At 51.0% G+C, this 17,802-nt stretch overlaps 1 protein-coding gene and 1 long non-coding RNA gene across 5 annotated transcripts in view; one reads left to right on the top strand and one right to left on the bottom strand.

The window, feature by feature from the left end:
• The window catches only part of GPR55 (G protein-coupled receptor 55), a 43,061-nt gene that overhangs the window by 16,567 nt on the left and 8,692 nt on the right, over positions 1 to 17,802 (top strand). The window contains exon 1 of one of the 3 annotated variants that reach the window (XM_042950464.1): positions 11,475 to 11,566. The exons of 1 other annotated variant lie outside the window; for it this stretch is intronic. The gene's annotated coding sequence lies outside the window, so the exon portion shown is untranslated. Of the gene's footprint in view, positions 1 to 11,474; positions 11,567 to 17,802 lie in introns of those variants that run through there. One more of the 3 variants, XR_006205747.1, reaches the window with a different exon arrangement.
• On the bottom strand, positions 1,523 to 4,647 carry LOC122226754. 2 transcript variants are annotated; one of them, XR_006205751.1, is made up of 3 exons: positions 4,056 to 4,647; positions 2,967 to 3,127; positions 1,523 to 1,729 (listed from the first exon to the last, which is right to left on the bottom strand). It is a non-coding gene; the product is annotated as an uncharacterized LOC122226754 (long non-coding RNA). The 2 variants fall into 2 exon arrangements; XR_006205750.1 differs by having other exon boundaries at positions 1,523 to 1,707.

Raw genomic sequence — 17,802 nt, 5'->3', positions numbered from 1 at the left:
CTTTATTCTCTGTGGGTGGCTGGATTTAATGTTTATTTGCCCATTTTACAGAAGTGTAGGGAAAGACTATTTCCTCTTCTCGCTTGCATTTTCTCTCCTGTGTGTTTCCCATTAAATTGTCAACTGCTTGTTTATTTGCATAGTTGTCATCATAGTAAAAAATTCCATCCAAGTGTATTTCCTTCAAGTTATGGTATAGCTTATGTATTATTCCATTTAGCTACAAATCGAACACATTTCGTTTCATGCAAGGTACACCATAATTAACCAAATGTTCACTATTGTAAGCACTGTGATTTTCATTTCTCATATGTAATTCTCCATAGGATTCATTCTTCAGTTGTTTGTTTTTATTGGGTTTGGGACTCTTTGAAAACCAAATGACTTTTGGAATGAAGGCTGAAGGAATATTTTCAAATTTTTCAACTGCGTCCTGAGGTAGCTGGGAGGTCTGGGGACTTCTCCTTGCTTGGCCCTGCCATGAGTAATTGGATTATGCCACACGGTGGAAAAGTGACTATGTCAGTGTCACTGGCTCAGGCCAAATTTGCAAGTCCCCTGGCTCTGTCCTCTCTGGGGGTCTGCTGAACGATCTGTGTCACCTTTTCTCCCGCTAAGGGCCCTGGGCATGGGGTGCTTGGGATGCCGGGACTGCCGATGGGGGACGGACAGGTGGCCACGAGTCAGCTCTGCAATGATGGAGCTGCATAGGATCTAAGGGGTTTCAGGGTGTGCTTCCCTGGGAGTGCTAGCTCTGTGCGTGTGTGCATATGCGTACTTTTTCTGACTTCAGATCTCCTTACACATTTGTGTGATGTGTGTGAGGGTGATTTGGTGCCATGTGATAAATACATGTACAGTAAAGCATTGGATTGCGAATAACTTGTTCTGCGAGTGTTCCACAAGACGAGCAAACATTTATAATACATCTTAACTTGATGAACAAGCCACGTCTTGTGATACAAGTAGTATGGGGTGCCAAATGTTGCATGATCACAACCGAGCCAACGGTTCTCTCTCTCTCTCTCTCTCTCTCTCTCTGAGGGATTGTGGGTGATCATCTCCCATACTAGGATGCTCTGTCTCAGGCTGTGGTGTTTGGCAGAAATCAGTGATTTTCAGAATGTTGGAAGGTGCCCGCAACTGGGACTAGTGTATTTTTTGTCACTTCAAAGCACCTCTGGACAGTCCTTTGCTTTTCCAGACAAGAGTGAGCTTAGGAATACTTTGCTTCATTCTAGGTCAGGCTGCCTGCAGAGAGAGACCCTTTCCTCCGCTACCTGATTGCCAGTTACATTAAATACATGACAAGAGTTTATTAATACTGTACCGTAGTCAACATCCGTTGATACGATGGCCCCCATGCAGAAAAAGATTCCATCGAGCCGATAACGGTGCTTGTATTAGTGATAGCGAAAGTCGTCCTACACAGCAACTCTCCTCTCATCTCCCTCACAACCAGCCACAGAGGCTTTCACAGCTAAGGGCAGGTTAGTTTGTTTATTTTTCTTTGTATCTTCTTTATTATTTTGGATTATATTACAGCATTGTGATCACTTTTCTATGAATATTTTTGGGGTGTGGAACGAATCATACGAATCATCTGCGTTTCCATGATTTCTTCTGGGGAAATTCGCTTTGATGTACAGGTGCTTTGGATCACAAGCGTGTTTCCGGCACGAAGGATGCTCGCGAACCAGGGTCTCACTGTATTTGAATACGAGTGTGTCTGTGGGAGAATGAGCGCGCACGTGTGTGTGTGTGTGTGTGTGTGTGTGTGTGTGTGCGTGCGCGTCCTTGGAGGTGTGTGTGTGAGGTGGGGGTGGTCCCTGTGCCTCTGTACATGTATGTTCGGGTGAGTCTGTGCTCGTTTCTAGGTTTGGGTGTATCTCTGGGTGTATACGTGTGTGGGAGGGTACGTGCCCCTGTGCGTGTGTGTCTAGGGGTGGGCGTGCATGATTCTGGCTGTAAGCCCGTGAAGATCTGAGGGAAGACCACCACACGTAGCGCAGTGATTCTGGACTCGGGGACTGAACTAATTGGGCAAAGCCCCCTTGATGGCAAGGTGGGATGCTGCCCGTTTGAGGCTCCCTAAGAGCCATGAAGAAGGAAAGACTTCCTGACGGAGAAAATAGTGAGCAGACCCATGGAGTCCCATCATCCTTTGCTGCCCGGGCCCCTCATCCGCACAGGAGGCCCGGCTGGGGCTGCACAGGAGGCCCGGCTGGGGCTGCGGGAGGCTGCCGCCCGGGGACCACACACCCTCCTTTCCACAGGGCTGCCTCGTGTAACCTGAAGCCCCTTCTCTGATAGGTTCCAGACCTTCCCACATGCTGACAGCCAAATGCAGCCCAGGTGACTCACAGCCCCTTTGTCTCGCTGTGGTGCGGGGAGACTTTTCTTGGAAATGTGTTTCACTGCGGTGTTGAAGCCGGGGTGCCTGCCAGCCCTCTGCGAGGGCAAGGGGAAAAGTACTCGCTCCACCCCCAAGTGTGTGCTCTCAGACCCCGGAGACGCTGCAGTGAAGGCTGCTGTGTGTGCTCACTTGTCTGCGTGGAGAAAAGGAGGGGCCCGTGTGCATTCTGGAAGCCAAAGAGGGTCAGGGCATGCTGGGCACAGTCAGCTAGAAGCAGAGACCCCGGGGCCAAAACCCCAACAGGACAATGTCCTTCCCTGGGGGTGAGGTAGGGCGAGAAACTCACAGAATGAAAAGAGGGCCGGTCCCCAAAGCTTCCTCGCTGACCCGTGGTGGCCTGCTCATCCGTGTTTGTCAGGGGCTGTCCTGGAGATCCAGTATCCCAGGGGTCCCCACAGCCTCGGGCACCCGGGATAGTTGGTCACGCCAACCCCATCCCAGGTAGCACTGGGGTCTCCCGAGAGGAAGCTGCCTCTTGCCCAGGAAGTATCCTCACTGAGTGCATTGTGTGGGGCCCAAGGGTTGGGGCACGTCTGGGGATTTTGCTCACCATGCTCAGATTGGTCAAGTCTGGGTTTCCCTGCTGCTTCTGGCCTGTGTCCAGCTTCCCTGGCACCAGGAATTTGGGGTTGGGGCTTTCAGTGGGAGATTCAGGCTGGTAACAGCTGTCAGTCGCCTCAGTTTGGTTTCCACACCTACCTCCCCAAGGTCCTGGGGCAGAAAAAGTCAATGGAGCTGGGGCGGGGAGGGGGTTGCTGCTGAGAGAGGGGTTCGGAACCCAAGCATTGATTTTGACATTGTTGCACTTCTTTTGGTGAGAGAAGTGTGAGAGGTCCTGCCCCTTTTGCAGACTGAGGTTTTGTGATTCTAGAGCCAGGGCTGGGGTAGAAGCCACCAAGTTCTGTCATCTGAGGAGGAAGGCCATCAATCAGCCTTTTGGGTAAAAAGGTTCAGAGGAGAAACAGCCAGGGCAGTGAGGAGTCCCCCCAGACAGGCAGCACAAGTGCCCAGGCCCGTGCCCCGTGAAGGCAAATGAGCTGTTAGTGGTGAAAGGGAGTTTATCAGGTGGGCGAGGAAAGTGTCTGACCCCAGGTGGCAATCTGGTCAGGCAAGGGGGTGGGGGCAGGATGGGGTGACCAGAGTCCCCTCTGGTATGGCGGGAGGCTTTAAGGTGGCTGTAGACATGACCTCAGAAACGAAAGCCAGGGACTTCTGAGGCCAAGCTTGGCTAGGGAAGGCCTGGCAATCCTTGGTCGAAGTACCCAAACATCCCTTCCTGACTCCTCCCTGTAAGCATCCATGCCCTAATGTCATGCAGCAAGGCCTCCCCCCTCCCCTCGCTGCTACAGCCTCCCTCTGCCATAGGGAGCCCTGGTCGCTGTCTCCTGGGGAGGCTGGCTTGGAGAACGGGATATGTACCAGGCACAGGGCACCGTTGCCCCTTCTGAATGAGGGAGGCCAGCCCGCTTGGCCCCAGGGCGGGGAACGGCCCTGCAGGGAAAGATCCCCTGAGTCCTCTGAGCCCAGCCACCCCCTCCCAGTGGTAACTCTGAGAGCCTGGAGGGGCTCGAGTGTGGACACGAAGCTGTTTGTCACCTCTTCCTTGGCCTGCGGACCGATCCCGAGGAGGGGCACCTACCCGGTGACCCAGGCCAGACCCCCACGTGGCTGAGAGCTCACTCTGGAGATGGGGGCTTCCTGGAGCTCCGGAGGGCCCTCGAGGCTGCCCCACACCTGCCAGGCCTGTGCTGCTCCCTGTGCCCAGCAGGTGCCCCACTCACGGAGCCCCGAGAGGTCCAGGTGCCCACTGGCAGGAGGGCCAGGTCCCTGGGACGGTTTGCAGGGTGGCCCGAGGGTGGGGAGATGGTGGGAGGAGGTGACTGGGTGGGAGGGGAGTAGGGGCGGCTGAGCAGTCTGCCCAGGTGGCTGGAGGCCAGACAAGGGCCAGAAGGGGGGTCCAGGGCAAAGGAAGAGTGAAGAGCAGAGAGGGAGGCCAGGCAGAAAAAGGGGAGGTAGGGTGGGGAAGGGGGGCTGGCAGGGCAGGGGCAGCAGGGGCAGCAGGGGACTCCAGGGAGCATGTGGGGACAGTGGGCCTTGTGGGCATCCAGGTGAGGAGGGGGCCAGCTGGTGAGAGGCAGGAGCTTGGCCAGGCAAGGTGGGCCAGCAGGAGGAGGGTGGGGCCAAGGGCTCAGAGTGGGGGCCTGCAGGAGGCAGGGCTGGAGGGCAGCAGGTAGGGGGGAAGGGGCAAGGGAAGGGGCAGGGGAAGGGGGAGTGCCAGGGGGTAGGGTAATAGTAGGGCTGCTTTTTCTTCATTGCTGCCAGGGAGCAGGTGAGAACCTGACCCCAGGGTTCTGGAATCTAAGGTCCATCAGCCTGTGTTGCTTTAGGATTTGTCCTTGTGACCTCAGAGGCAGAGAATTCTTGAGAGAGAATTGCCTGCAGCACAGCTGTGCCCATTGCAGAGATGAGGAAACTGAGGCCCTGACGGAGGCCTTCAGAGGCAGCCCTTGGGCTGGAAATAGGTATGTTTTTGTCAAGGACCCAGAAAGAGGTGGGGTCTGGGAATGGAGTGAAGAATCCTGGATCAGGCTGGAGGGCCGGACTCAGTAAGAGAGCCAGGCTGCAGACACATCCGGGCAGCTGGAAGATGCTAGACCTTCGGCCGCCCGGGGAGACTGTCCTCGTCTTACCATCTTCTTAAGTTGGGCTCTGAGGGAGTGGTTTAGGCGAGGCCTCGGGACCTCATCATACTCGTGTTCATTCACACTCATTCATCACGTCCTCTTCTCGTAGAAGACGTGTGGGTCCAATTATTGTAACGAATCCTGAAAACTTTCCTCTTCCATAATAGCTTTCTCTTCATGTAACATTATATGGCTTCTATGATGGAGTTTAACGTGCTTTCACAGAATTCTCCATGGTTTTAAAATTATTTAATGCATAAATTAAGACTTCTGGTCACCTTAGAATGAGGATCCACCCAGTTCATGGAGAATTTTCTACCTTCAAAATCAACAAGGAGAGGATGAATTTTTGTTCTTGTGACATCTGCTGACCTTTTCTGTGCCCTGCGGCCACCTCTCAGAAACCGCAGTGACAGCTTGAGGGAGTAGAGTCCCCTGAGGAGACAGGTGGGATGGGCTGCAGGTGGGGGTGAGTTCCTCTCAGCTGCAGAAGCACCTTGAGGTTGTTGGTTGGGTGCAGACAGCACTGGTTTGAGGACAAAGAGCCTGAGGTTCATGCCTGACTCGCCAGATTTTCTCTGTGAAGCTGGAGGCAAAGGTGTCGTGGATGTGGGGAGCTGGGGGAGCTTGGCACAAGGGCTGACCTTCGGCCAAGAAGGGTTGCTGGAGCCCTAAGACCGCCATTTCCAGCCTCAGCTCTGCTCTGTGCTCTTGGGGCACGTGTAGACTCGTGACTCGGCCTTGCTGCACCTCAGTTTCCCCACCTGTAAATGAGGCTAGTGATAGTCTACACCTCATGGGTGGTTTGGAGAACGTACTGAGTTTATTTATAAAGTGCATCGCTCACTGACCCTTAGGACTCCCGATATAAATGGTGGAGGGTTGTGTCTCTGTCATTAATGAAGTCTCCTTGCAGGGCTGGGGTGATAGCGGTGGTGGGACGGGCAGGTATTTGATGACAATGAGTAAGCAGAAGTGGAAGACTCCATGTGGGGGGCAAGAGGCGCTCGGGACAAAGGGCTTTCGCCTGAGAGTGAGAGTGTTTCCTTCACCCCAGGGAGGTGGGGGGTGCTGGGACCCCCGTAACTCTGACCTGCCGGGCACTAATGGAGAAGTTTTTAATCCTCCAACCTAGGCTAAAAAAAAAAAAAAAATTCAGAGACTTCCAGGAAGGAAATGAATACCATACTTACTCTAACTGTGGAGGAGTGAAGATACACACATTATCGAAGTGCCCAAGACAGTTTACGGGAACAAAAGAAAGTACTGTTAACACCCAAATCGACAATTTCCATGCAGCAAAACAAATATAAAAATGTGTGCCCATAGGGAGGGGTCGGGAGGGGTGGTGTGGGGAGAAAACACGTCACAAAAAATAAGACAGACATTTAATAGCTGAAGTGTGAAAGGAAATATTAAACTCCGATTGACACGTGGGCTAAGGACTTAAGTATACTTTATGCAAAAGGAAACATGAAGAGGGGCACCTGGGTGGCTCAGTCGGTTGAGCGTCCGACTTCGACTCGGGTCATGATCCCGCAGTCCGTGAGTCAGTGCCCCGCATGGAGCTCTGTGCTGACAGCTCAGAGCCTGGAACCTGCTTTGGATTATCTGTCTGTCTCTCTCTGCCCCTCCTCTGCGTGCACTCTCTCTCTCTCAAAAATAAATAATAAAACATTTTTAAAAATTAAAAAAAAAAGGAAACATGAAAAGAAAACGATTTCAAAAGGATCCACCCTTTCCAACCCCCCACGTGTCTCTAGGAAACATACAAATGCAACCCAATAGCTGCGGCTTCTGGCAGGTGACAGGTACAGAGAAGCCGGGCGAGGCTATAGGCCAGAAGCCCCCAGGGCCCAGGCAGGAGTGGCAGGGCGCCCCGATTGCCAGGTGGGAGCAGAGGAAAGGCCTGGAAAGTCCTGCACCCCCACAGGGCATTGGGGAGCCTGAACTAGAAGCTCTTGTGTTAACCTGGGGGCATCCACTTCGAGTCCTGAGATGTTCCGAGGCTCCCTAGAAGTGCTGGCCTCTCGTGTATAAACCACAGAACCTCTCCTCCCCTGAGTGCAACCAGAGGGGAGGCTTTGGGTGTCCGTCTTTCCATGGTCTTTACAACCTTCCCAGTGAAGGGCCCTCTCTGCCTGATGTGGAATTTCGGCCTCTGGCTTGAAGACAGCCTTTGCTCAGGGGGACTTGGGCCCCCCCAATTCGGGCCATAAATGGCTACAGGCAGGACGATGCAGGGAGCAGGGAGCTCTGAAAGAATTACGAGAGCCGTGGCAGAAACGGAAGGAAAGCCCACACCCAGTTGTCCAGAACTTGAGGCCTGCAACCTCAATGCTACATTTCCAGTGAGAACCGGAGGGGGCGTGTGGGAGGGGAAGGGGTGAGTTCTAAAGGGTTGCTGCCCCCTTGTGTGTTTTACTCCACCCTGCCTCGACATTGTGAGTTGTGACCTTGAAGCTGCCAGCCACCCGGTGCCCACTTCCAAGGAGGCCGAACATTTTCGGTCTGTATGGGTGGCTATGACGGTCCAGCTGTCTTTTCAAGCAACTAGGGGGGTGGGGCAGCGTGGGGGCGGCCCTTGGGGACTCGGTTCAGACCCCAGAAAAGGGCCTCATTTCTGCTCCAGTGGAGTCGTACAGGCCAAATGCATAGGACGAGCTTGGGGACAGAACTGTGGCAGAGCCTGAAATTTTGGATCAGAGAGTGGGAGGGCACAGAGGGGCTGGACCCATCCCCCTCTTCCTGCCTTTTGGTCCTCAGTTTCTCCTGCCCTCCCTTCTTTGCTGAGGCACCCTCATTTCTGGGACCCCTCCCCCCACCCCGCCCACCGCCTTCAGTGTTTTATGTTGTTCTTTTCCCCGGAGACCATTGAGGCTGACACAATGGCAGTGGGGGCTGGGGGTGGGTCTCAGCAGCCTCAAGCCCCGCACCCCTCTTGTCACGCCAGCTCCTGAAAACAGTTTTTGAGAGAGGTGCTACTGTCTGTCTTGATCACCAGTGCCCGGTGCAGAGTCGTGATCAACGGATCCTTGTTGGCTAGATGAATGTATGAGTGCAATTACCAGAAGTTAGGCCAAGAGCCAAGTTGACGTAGTAGCTACGTGAGGTTGTGGCTACTTGAACCTGGGGCTGCCTGAGGCTCTCACTGGAACCAGGCTGCCTCAGATGACGGCGACCCCCTTCCCCTCCCGACTCCTTTCCTGTTACTGCTGTTGCCCTCACCCCACCCTGGCCCTGCCACCCGAGTGGGTCTGTCCTGTGTCCAGTCCCTGAACTGCCCATCGCACCGTAGCTGGATTTGGGTGGCTGTTGGAAGAAAGGCACTATACTATAAAGCCTGATGGGATGGTTTCCTGTCCACCGAATTTGTTCCCCGGGTCCTCTGAGCACCCCTGCCTTTATCCTGTCTGGCCAGCACCCCCCCAGTCTCGGCTCTGGCTAGCCCCCCACGTCCCCAGGCTTCAGCTGCACAGAGACTCCTGGCCTCACCCAAGATGTCAATTTCCTTCCTCCTTTTGTCTGCACTTAGGCTATTCTCTGTGCTTCTGGCATCTTCTGTCCCTACTTTGTCCCCCATCCCTGGTCCCTGAGAAACTCCCCCAGGTGGGATTGGGGGGCATCCTGATGGTTCTGGCCCAGCTCTTACACTCTGTGATGCCCCCAGTGGGCAAGTCTTCGTCTCTGGAAGAGACGCTCCATGAGTACAGGGAGAACTTCAGTCGCTGAAGGAGGAAATTTAAACAGCATCAGGAGAGGGTGTGGTGAGTCCCTAGGTGCTGAGGAGCCGTCCTTTGCCAAACCCAGAGTGGCTCTTTCCTCACCCCAAGTGACTCTGGAGCTCAGATGCTACCGCAGGACACTGGAAAGGTTGGAGGTCTGAGCCCCCTACTCTGGGCTTCCCAGCTGGTGGGCAGGCAGGACCTCCCACCTCTGCCCCCACACCAGGCTCCCAAAGCTTCTGATTTGTTCGGGAAGGTGAGAGGGTGGGCAGGGTGGCTGCTTCTGGGAGGTTTAATGAATCTTCTGAGAAAAAAGTCTTCATATTTGTGACTACCCAGGCCTGGGGCGGGGGCAGGGGGAGGAGAGGACCTAGATGGAGGGACCAGAGTGATGGGTGGGGCCTTGGGCAAGTCCCTGCCTGGCTTCCCCCTGAGGAGAGTCTCTCTGGCCCAAACAGGCTCCTGCCTCGGGCGGGGTCCCCCATCACGCTCCTGATGAAGGTCATTAGCAAAACTCTTCAAAAAAAGGTGGGAGACGGGGCGCCTGGGTGGCTCAGTCAGTTAAGCGTCCATCTTTGGCTCATGATGACTTCAGCTCAGCTTGTGATCTCAGGGTTCGTGAGTTCAAGCCCCTCGAGCCCCACGAGCCCCGCGTCGGGCTCTGTGCTGACAGCTCAGAGCCTGGAGCCTCCTTCAGATTCTGTGTTTCCCTGTCTCTCTGCCCCTACCCCTCTCATTCTCTCTCCCTCTCTCAAAAATAAACACACATTGGGGTGCCTGGGTGGCTCAGTCAGTTGAGCGTCAGACTTTGGCTCAGGTCATGATCTCACCGCTTGTGAGTTCGAGCCCTGTGTCATGCACTGTGCTGACAGCTCGGAGCCTGAAGCCTGCTTCGGATTCTGGGTCTTCCTCTCTCTCTGCCCCTCCCTTGCTCTGTCTCTCTCTCTCTCTCTCTCAAGAATAAATAAAACATTAAAAAAATTTACAAAAATAAACACACATTAAAAAATTAAAAAGAAAAGTAAGGGTGGGAGATGATTTGTATGCAGCACAGCTTATGTCATACACAGTTTTTTGTGTTAAAAGAGGGAGAAAACGAGAACATATATGTACATATGTTGGTATAGAAGCTCTGGAAGAAGCTGTCATCAGGGGTGCCCTGAAGGGTGGGCGAGCACTGGATTTGGGGGCCCAGTGGTTGGGCAGAGACATCTTACCGTATGTGTTTACGTGTGTATTTGGATCATGTGCACGTACTCAAAATTCTAAATCAAAAGCAACAGCAATAAAACAGAAATAGTAATTACAAAAGAGAGGATAGCCAGGGGGCGAGGCTCCCTTTGAGGAGGGGCTGAGTGGAGAGTGACCGGCCGTGGGCCCCCGCGTGCTGACCCCTTCCCAGGGCTCCCGACGCCACAGGCCCTGGACACCTGCATGGCTCCTCCCTGTCCTTCCGGACGCTTCCAGCCTCCAAAGCTGCGCCCACGACGCCCAGGCCTGGCCGACTCATGGGGGCTTACATCGGGCCAGGGGCCTACGGGGGCCTTGCTGTCTTCACTCCCAGGCCAGCTTGCGGCCCGGGTCAGGGAGTGAACTTGGTTCTGCCCATAGCACAAGCACGGGCAGGATCAGAGTCATATGGCTCTGTGAACCTCTTCTCCCAGGGATGGGGACCCCATGCTCTGGAGGGCCAGGCGACCTCCCCACGGTCACACGCAGCTGTTGTTTCTACAGAGATGGCCCTATGCTGGGATGAATTACCCAGAATGGGGAGTTTCTATTCCTGTAGACACCCGAAAGTCACAGCATGCCCGGCCTATAAAAATAGCCCGTGCTTTGGTCTCTAACGGGATCTCCTGGTCCCTCCCCAGCACCGAAGCTGAATCCGTCAGGGTGTTTCGGCCCAGACTCTCTTGAGCAGCTGCCATCTCTGAGGGGGTCCCTGCTGAGAGCCACCCAGGGTCCACGAGTGAGTCTCAGCTCTCCCAGCCCTGCATGTGGGAGGCGCGGGGAAAATCTCTGCCTGAAGGGCCCTCGGGGACTGTGTGGCCCAAGGCCGAACCATGTTGCGGTGGAGGCCCTGGCGTGGGAAGCCAGGGCCCGGCACGGCTACCCACATCCGCCCTGCTGCCCGGCCCTTGAAGATGCATGTACAGGGGCTGACGCGTCCCCCGGGCTGGGGCCTTCCTGGCCCGCCAGTCCCCTCAACTTGAAGGCGTGCACCATCGCACTCCTTGTGTGGACGGCAGTTCTGAATCCTGAACCCCAGAAGGGCTGGAAGTCGGGACAGCCTTCTTCAGACGCTGGCTGTCCCTGTGTGACCCCCAGCCTTTCTGCAGTTGTGTCTCACCTCTGCACGTGCCGTGGTTCTTGCCCCCCCACTTCTCCCTGTTTTTTTTCGGAAGCTGAGTGAACATCAGAGGGCCTAAGAGTGAGACCGTCCCCCTAGAAACATGTTTCTCATGCTCCATTCTCGTTCGCTTGGTGGGGAGGGACGCCCACGCAGCCCCTCTCCAGAGCCAAGGGAAAGAGCCCACCCTTAACTCCCCCCCCCCCCCCCCCGCCAGACAAGGCTGGGGCTAGAGCCATTTGAAAAGCATCTTGGTCCCACCCCCTCATTTCACTGATAAGGAAGCCGAACCCCAGAGAGGGAAGTGGTTCTCTCCAGGGCAGGCTGGTGACCGAGCTGGGACGACAAGTGACATCTCACGGCTCACTCAGCTGCACCGGACCCCCAACAGGTAACAGCCCCCCGGGCCACTTAGAAAAATCGAGACACAGAGGCCACGGACTGACCTCGTTTTCCTGGATGCCGGGTGACTTCCTGAGGCCTGCTGGTGCTTTGTGGTCTGGGCTCCGTCCACACCTGCCCAGACTCGGCGTCCCAGTTGGAAGGGGTGGCCGCAGCCCCCAGCAGCCTCCACGACAATAGCAGTAGCAGGCGGAGGGCTGGTTTGTTCTTGACTATCGGTGACATTTCCTACGAACCCTCAACTTCCTCCTGATTTGACTCAGGGTTGTAGCATCTTGCTGGGGTGGGGAAACCTCACCGTAGGCAGCCCGGGAGCCTTCCCCAGGGGGGCTTGGCTTGCGTGTCACTACCTCCTGCCGACCCTACTGCCTGCCTCCCGGAACCTGGGCCTGGAAAGCACCAAGAGCCCAAGACCACACGCTGTCAGGAATCACCCTCTAGCCCCTGGGCAAGGTGCTCCAGGCAGGCCAGGGCCGTGAGTAACTTCCCCGGCCTCAGTGGACCCCTCTGGAGAATGGAAACAATAATGGTTTTTTCTTCCTGGGGCTCTTAAGAGCAGTAAGTGATGGAAGAGCTTGGCCATGCAGTCAGCAACTGGGAAGCTGTGCCTGCTGTTATATATCATAACTGGATTAGTCCCTATATGTACCCCTACGGTGCACGCGGATGGTTGGCCCCACTTGGCCACAGCAGGGAAATCACGTCAGGTGATACAGGTGGATCAGGACAGTGGACACTTGAAGGAAGGGATGAGGTTTTTAAGAGGGGAGGCGAGAGTCTGAGGGGAAATAGGAGGCGGTAAGTGGAATCAGGCACCCCAAAAAGTGAGGAAGGGGGAGCTGGGGGCTCCTGGATATATCGGAGGCTCTTGCCGGTGATACTGGTGATGCTGTTGAGGGAGGGGAGATAAAGGAGAGACTCAACGTGAGGGCCAGTGAGGCCCCCCACCATCTGTTTGACCTCGGGTAGACTCTAGCTTCTGTGAGCCTCGCTGTCCTCACCTGTCAAATGGGCATCATTATAACAACGGTCCAGGAATGTACTGAGTTGCCATCAGAGAGCACTTAGCACAGGAACAGCCATATCTCAAGTCCCTGAACTGACCCCTCTCTGACTCTCTGAACCCCACTCCAACCTGCCAGGCTCGGGGTGCAGCTTCGGCAAAACTTTGGAGTCAGGGAGATTCTATGTGCTCTGTCCCGCCTGTGTCCTGTTCCTTTTCACATCGTGTCCCCCTTGTAGAAGCCCAGCTCAGGTGTAGACAGATGAATTTATTTATGCTATGGTGTTAGTGGCAGATAATGGCATCCAAATAAATATTTATATTCTGCCTGTGGGATTCAACACTGCACTCCCAGAGGAGACAGGAATTTCAGGCGAGGAACCTGATGACACTGGTCCAGGGGCGTGTTCCTCCTCAAACGACATTTCTCAGGCTGTACCAACTCTTCTCAGCCATGGCTGGCCCTCCCATCTTGTAGGTGGCTCACACCACAGTGCTCCGTGAGGATGAGGAGTTTGGCAGCAAAAGGGGGGAGGGTGGACCGTCTCAGCCCGCAAACCTCCCAAAGTTCCATTCTCACTGTTGCTGGTGTTTCTGGAAAGTTCTTCTGTTGGTGGGAGGAGGGCTGGCTTGGTCTGAGCCACACAGCTCGGTCTGGATGCCACAGCTGTGCCTACTAGGCCTGGGGTCTGCCCCAAGTGCGACTCCGGCCTAGGCGGCCACAGGAATCACAGCCCAGAGCCAGCCTGCTTTAGTAAGAGAGCCGGCAAGGTGAGGCCACGGGCTCCTGGCTCGCAGAGCTAGGCGGTGCCGTTCGGATGAGAGAACCCAGACGGAGGCCACACAGCCAGAGCAGCTAGGAGCCTTTGGACTCCTAGGCCAGTCCCTCTTCACACACAATTTTCTCTCCTCTTTACTAAACATTAGGAAACATTAATATATTGACAGAAGATTCCAGTTCAGGGTTAAAAAAAAAACAAAAAACAAAAAACCCAAAAACCTTTATTAAGCGTGAATTCCCTTGACAACATTCTGGATAAATGGATCTCCTGCCTGTCCTTACATACGCCTGGTGACGGAGAGCTCAGTACAGAGCAAGGCCACTCTGTCTGCTGTCAGGTGCTCCAGTAACGAGACAGGTCTCTTTCTACGGCACCTGGAGCCCATTCTGCAGAGTCATACAGGGGAGCGTGCCTTGAGCGTTGAGGGTGCTAAAATGGCTATTCTTATATAGACCATGGGCAACTCCAGTCCTTTCCACGGTCTCCCTGGGTTGTGGCTTCCTTGCCTGTCCACGTGCAGCCCCAGCTGCGAGTGCCCAGGTTACCAAAACAGCACAAAGACCTCTGTCTCCCCGTGTTCCTCTTCCAGATTCTCTAAATGTAGGCCTGGTTGCCATCATTCCTCTCTGGCTTTTGTGTTTGCAAGAATACTTACGAGTCCCCTGTTCCCCTTACGCTGTGGCTGCCTCTGTGTTTTGTGTATAAACATTGGTTCTTTCCCAATATTTCAGTGACATAGTTCTGATTTTATCTCTGACTCACACGTTATTTAAGAGACTACTTAAGAGAATGCATAGAAGTACCTATTATATATTATTAATATCATGGTGCTCAGCAAATAGTGCTGTCTTCTTTGTGGTCTGAGAACAGAAAGGGTGGCACCGCCGGGGCATACTCGGCGGGGCCCATTCCTGGGATAAATGTGGCAAAAGATCCTTGTCTTCTTGCAAGAAAAGTCTATTCCCCTGATTTATGATGCAGTCCTCACCGATCTGCCTTTTTAATTGGGCTATTCAGAGCTTGAAAGTTCTCTGTCCACTTGATCGATGATACTCTGAGAGGGGAGCATTAAGGTCTCTACCTACAATTATATTTCCGTTTCTACTGTTTTGTGCATTTCTGGTGCGTTCCCATTACGTGTTTCTTTGCTGTGCACGTTGGAACATAAATTGTTTTATGTTTTAATTATTTATTGTAACTTTGACCTTTGGAAAGTCTATATGTTACTCTCTCTATTTTTACTAAAAAAAAAAAAATGACTTTGTCATACTCCCTTTTTTTCTAGAGTTCTGTGTGCCTGATAAACCAGAGATTACCCCATCGTTTTACTCTGTCTGTGTCTCTTTGTTTTCTCTGTGTTTCTTACTGGCAAAAGAGGATTGGGTTTGGGCTTTTTTTTTTTTTTTTTTTTTTTTTTTTATGAGTGCTCCTTTTTATATGAGTATTATCATTTTTAAGGAGTATTATAATTTTATTATAAATGTTACATTTCTGTAAACCTCCACGGGGTTACTGTCTACGTAGAGACATGGCAGTTTTTTCATGTTTAGTTTCTATTGTGAATTTTCTCTTCCTTGTGTTTCTTTACGATAGACAAGATAATTTAACCTGAATATCGAATTTAGAAACTATTTAAGTTTGAACTCCCACATTTGTTTCTATTAACAGCTGTCCAGACTTTGGGAGGATTTATTTAAATATCTTCCCTTCCCTTGCCCCTCTCTCCATTGCTGATCAGCATTTTGAATGTTTTTTTGTATCGCTCTTTACTCCTAATGGCTGACCTATGGACAGATGAAACTTTTTTTTTTTTTAATGTTTATTTATTTTTGAAGGAGAGAGAGAGAGACAGAGCATGAGCAGGGGAGGGGCAGGGAGAGAGGGAGAGAGGGAGACACAGAATCCGAAAGGGGCTCTAGGCTCTGAGCTGTCAGCAGGGGCTCAAACCCACGGACTGTGAGATCATGACCCGAGCCGAAGTCAGACTCCCAACTGACTGAGCCACCCAGGCGCCCCGAAACTTTTCCTTTTTAAATCACACATCAGGTTTCTGTGGCCATTTCTCCTCTCTTAGGTGGCATCTGCTCTCTCACCTGTGACTTCCAATCCTCTCTGTCACTTCGTGCTTTGTTCCCAAGTTTCTCAGACGTTGCGTGTTGAGATGTTCATCTTTGACCTGGCAAGATCTATGCTTCATCAGCTGAGCACTGGTTAGTTCAAAGCATTTCTTTAAATTTTGTATGAGCCTCACTCCCACCCCTGCCGTGCCTCAAACACACACCCAGACTTTTCTTCTTTTAAGGGAAAGTCAAAGCCTCTTCTTACTTTTCTCCTAGCATTTGCTACACCTTACAAAAATTAAAATTGTTTTTGTGTCACCGCTAATTACTTGGAAAAATATATACAGAGAGAAAAAGAGAAGGAGATAAAAGATTGACTATGCACCCACTACCTGTTAGAACGCGACCAATGTTTGGCATATGGAAAGTTTTTTCTAGGTTTTTTTTCCCTGTGTGTGGGCTTTTAAAATCATAGTTGAAGTCATTCTGAATGTATAGTTCTGTAGTTTGTGGGTTTTTTACTTAGCATAGTCAGCATAAACATAACATAATCAGACAGAAAAAATTTCCATTGAGTAGATTTACCATCCTGAAATTAAGCTCCTGTTTCTATTTAAAAGTTTGTGCGTTTTTTGCCATCAGAAAAAAATGCTAAAGTAAACACGTTTCTGTACACAACTTTTCTTTTTCATAATTGACTTGAGGTAAATTTCTAATCACCGGATGAGAGATTAATAACATTTCTTTGACTTGTACTGTGAATGATCAAGTCAAGAAGCTGTGTGTACTTACCAGCATGTCAATGACTGTTTCACAGAACCCTTACCAGCTTCTTTATTGAGATGATGAGCAAAAATTTATGTCTTTGTAAATCCTCCTCTGGGAACTGTTTGTGTCCTCTGCCTGTTTGTCTGTTGAGGGTCTTGATAATGTATATGTTTTTTATACTCTTCATAAAGAAAGAACATCATTTGTCTGACATTATTTGTATATTTTCCTTCCCTAGTATATTTCTTGATGTTAACCTTTTTTAACAGAAAGAAAATCTCCTAGGTTTCTATATATTGTGGTCAGAATATAGCCAACATAATTTCTGCTTTTTTTTTTTAATAGAAGATTTTGTTCTTGGTAGGCAGATAATTCATTTTGGCAATTTTTTTTTTTTTTTTTTTGGATACTTGAGAAAAGAGTAGATTACATTTCTGTTTCAAACCAAATTCAAGAGCTTTTAATCAAATTATATTCATTCTATTGTTTATATAACTCTACATCCCAACTTATATCTTGCTTACTTGATCTGTTCAAGTTTATAGTACATTGGAGTCTGATGCTATACCGTGTCTTTGCCAATGGCCCTTCAGATTCTAGCGATTAGACTTCTTGTACTTTTATAGACTATTATTCAGTGCATAAGATAACTCTATCGGCCTTCATAATTTTTCTTTTGTTAATGTTAAATAACCTTGGTTCTGATGCGTGGCTTTATTAAACTCTATAATGCTTGATATGAATATTACCACTGACTTTCTTTTTATCCAGATTTGTCTGCTATACCATCATAGGACTTTTACGTTGAACATTTCTCTGTCATTAAGTGTGTCCTTTATAAGCAACAAAGAGTTGTATTTCATAGCTGACCTAAAAACGTTAGTTAATAAGGAAAGCATGACTTTTTTATGTTTATTGTAATTTCTCTGCTCAGTTTCTTTTTCCAGTTTATTTACTCCTTTGCTATATGGTCTGATTTGTTTGTTTGTTTCTATCTTCTTTGGTGATTTGAAGATATGCATCCTGTTTTTAATAGTCCGTGGTTAGTTACTTCAAGGTTTAAAAAAAAACCTGTTACATTCTCTGTAATTATCAAAGTGAAAAAAACCCCGGAACAATAACTTTAATTTCCTTTTATGGAATATCTGCTTTGCCCGTGTCCTATTACTCACCACCATCCCTGCCCCCACCACTCCAAGGGCATTCTTCCTTCTTCATTAATTGATCTAAGGGATTACCACTTGTCTTTTAAAAAAATTTGTTATTATTTTTTTTACCTTAATTAAAAAAAAATTTTTAATGTTTATTTATTATTGAGAGAGAGAGAGCGAGAGCACAAGTTGGGGACAGGCAGAGAGAGAGGGAGACACAGAATCCGAAGCAGGTTCCAGGCTCCGAGCTGTCAGCACAGAGCCCGACGTGGGGCTCGAACTCACGGACCGCGAGATCATGACCTGAGCCGAAGTCGGTCACTTAACCGACTGCACCACCTAGGCGCCCCGTTACTATTTTTTTTTAAGTTAATTTATTTATTTTGAGGGAGGGACAGAAAGAAAGAGAGAATCCCAAGCAGTCTCTGTGCCCAGGGTGGGGCTCGAACTCACAAACCGCG

Source organism: Panthera leo, chromosome C1 (assembly GCF_018350215.1).
Source record: "Panthera leo isolate Ple1 chromosome C1, P.leo_Ple1_pat1.1, whole genome shotgun sequence".
Lineage (NCBI taxonomy): Eukaryota > Metazoa > Chordata > Mammalia > Carnivora > Felidae > Panthera > Panthera leo.
The sequence above is the reverse complement of the archived record's forward strand: the minus strand, read 5'-3'. Positions and strand labels throughout refer to the sequence as shown.